This window comes from Oryzias latipes, chromosome 18, assembly GCF_053564925.1.
Source record: "Oryzias latipes strain Hd-rR chromosome 18, Olatipes_Hd-rR_3.1".
Classification (NCBI taxonomy): Eukaryota; Metazoa; Chordata; class Actinopteri; order Beloniformes; family Adrianichthyidae; genus Oryzias; species Oryzias latipes.
Genome location: NC_136254.1, coordinates 9,930,940 through 9,933,693, shown reverse-complemented (window position 1 = coordinate 9,933,693; position 2,754 = coordinate 9,930,940). Strand labels below are relative to the sequence as shown.

General features: G+C 39.1%; 1 long non-coding RNA gene across 1 annotated transcript; it reads left to right on the top strand.

Moving 5' to 3' along the window:
• Nucleotides 1-526: 526 nt before the first annotated feature.
• LOC144987391 (uncharacterized) lies at nt 527-2,505 on the top strand. The gene is made up of 5 exons (XR_013651272.1): nt 527-835; nt 1,118-1,381; nt 1,561-1,806; nt 1,890-2,265; nt 2,377-2,505. It is a non-coding gene; the product is annotated as an uncharacterized LOC144987391 (long non-coding RNA).
• Nucleotides 2,506-2,754: the final 249 nt, after the last annotated feature.

The following is a 2,754-nucleotide window of genomic DNA, read 5'->3' as shown; positions in this document are numbered from 1 at the left end:
CATTTTATATGGTTTTGATTGGCATATTTGAAAATACACAGCATGGAGGGGTACTGGTAACCATAGCAACTAAGTGACAGGAACAATTTGTGATGCAAAACCAACATAACTGTGGAAAAGACAGAATTAAAAACATTGAGTCCGTTTCAGCTAAAGAGCATTGCTGTGTTTCTGTTGCAGTTCCTGCAAAAATCAAAGTGTTGCACGCTGACAGAGTTGGTCCATCATCTGTAAAAGTGAAACATTGACAATAAATGATCTCTGTTGAAGAGAAGCTGCTGATCATTTCTTCTAATAGTGTAGTTTGTCATAGAGGCTCTGTCATAGAGCAGCAGAAGTCACAGCAGAGCAGCAGAGAGGTCAAAACAATCATGAAGAAAGTGAAAAATCTCCTGCTTCATTTCTGTCTGACAGCAGAGTTATCAGAGTTCTGTCAACCTGTGGAGCTTCTTCTATCAGAACCAAAGGTGTCACATGACAGAGTTTGCTCAGAAACACAACAAAGTCACTAAAAACAACACTATTTCTCCACCAGAACCTGTCCTGAGAGTGTCTCCATGGTGGTTGAGTCCTGGAGCCTCAGTGACTCTGAGCTGTGAGGTTGAACATGTGTCTGCAGGATGGAGCTTCTACTGGTATAAAGCTGTTCCTGATCTATCACACAAGTCTGGCTCTTACAGCTATGAGCTGCTGCCTGCTAGCTCCAATGGGACTGCAGACAACTCCTACATCATTCATGGACAGACACACACAGCAGGATATGTGTGCAGAGCTGGAAGAGGAGAGCCACACTTCTACACTCTTTACAGTCAGCCTCACTTTGTCTGGTCTGGAGGTCAGACTTCTGATTGTTGATTCATTTCTGTCAACACTGAATGATTTCTCTTCACATTTCTAATGCTGTCAGATTCTGTTCTTTAGTTTGCTTGTTTCCACTTATTGCTAACAGTCAACTGTCATTCAAAATGTTGTAAACAAATGTTTCTTTTTCATTTGCATAGAGCCATTCTAACTCCAACCCATTGAATGAAAATCCATTGAAACACATTTGTTTTTGTGTCTCTTTGCTCTCCAAATGAAGCTAAAGTGTGTTGATCTTCATCCTGTTTGTTTTCAGATCTTCATCCATCAGCGTCTCTCTCAGTGAGTCCTGACAGAGTCCAACACTTCACCTCTGACTCTGTCTCACTGAGCTGTGAGGGAAACTCTGCTGAGTGGAGAGTCAGCAGGTTTCTGCTTCCTGACTTCCTGTCATTCTGTTCTGACTGGGGAACAATGAATGGATCAACATGTCATGTTCAGAAGATCCAGTCCAGTAATGCAGTGTACTGGTGTGAGTCTGGATCAGCATTCAGCAACGCAGTCAACATCACTGGACACTGTGAGTGGAAACATGTTTGGATTCCTATTTTTAGCTTGACTTTCATCATTGGATTGATTTGAAACACATGCAGAAGTTGAAGATGGATTTAGATGATCAACTGGATGTCAAAGCAGAATGAAGCAGACGTCAAACATGTTGGGATCATATGTGATGAAGATGAATGTTGATGTTTCCAGATGATGATGAGCTTCTCCTGCTGAGTCCTGTCCATCCTGTGACTGAGGGACATTCTGTTACTCTTGGCTGCAAGTTGAGGACAGAAAATCTTCTTTCTAAAGTGTTTTTCTATCAAAATGACACAATCATCCAAAGTGAGAGCAGAGTGGAGATGATCATCCCTGCAGTGTCAAAGTCTCATGAAGGCTTCTACAAGTGTCAATCCTCAGGAAAAGAATCACCACAGAGCTGGTTGGCAGTAACATGTCAGCAAATCTCTATTGATTCATTGGAAATCCTTTAGGTGATAATATTTACGTATATTTGAATTAAACATGTTTTTTTACAGCTACATCCAGACTTGACAGCTCCGCATTTCCTGTCTTGGTTGTTGGACCAGTTTGTGTCTTTTTACTGATGATTTTCCCACTGATGTTTTATTTCTGCAAAAAGTCAAAAGGTGAGAAATGTTCCTTTAAAATCCCATTGTTGACAATATGATTGATACTGTTTTGCAATGATGCTGTTGACTTTAGAAACATAAGATGTTGTCATTTACAGATTCAAGCTCCATCAGGTTGGTACTTTTCAGCTTTTATTGATTGATGTCTGTGTTTATTTAGTTATTGATTTCTTTCATCTCAGCAGGTCTGATGAACAAAATCCGAATTATGTTCCAGATGAAAATGATGCTCAACACAACACATATGCCTCTCTGCTCCATGGTCAGCTTGAAATCTTACTTCTTATTTTTCATGAAGAAATCATTGAATGAACATGTTTGAAAAGTTTGTATGAAATTTCTAATTTCATTTTCTTCTGGTTTGTATTTGAAGGTGATTTTGCTCTTTATGAGTCACTCAGAGGCCCTGAAGACCCAGAAAATAATCCAGATTATGGCAACATAGGTAATCTGAGGGGATTTTTGGTTGATGTGAAACAAATTATCATAACAAAAATACTTGTGCATTATTTCAACAGTATTGCAATAGTTCAGTTTTTTTTAAGGATGGAAAGTGGCTTTAGAAAATCTGTCAGCATGAAACATTTGAAAAATGAAAACATGTTCCTGCACCAAAATATGTGGTGAGAAAGTCATGTGACCTGAAATAATGATGCAGATGTCAATAATCCTGTGTAGAAATGGAAATATGTTTTCTTGCATGTAAATTCTGCTGCATCACATCAGCTGATCTGTGAAACATTTCTGAGAA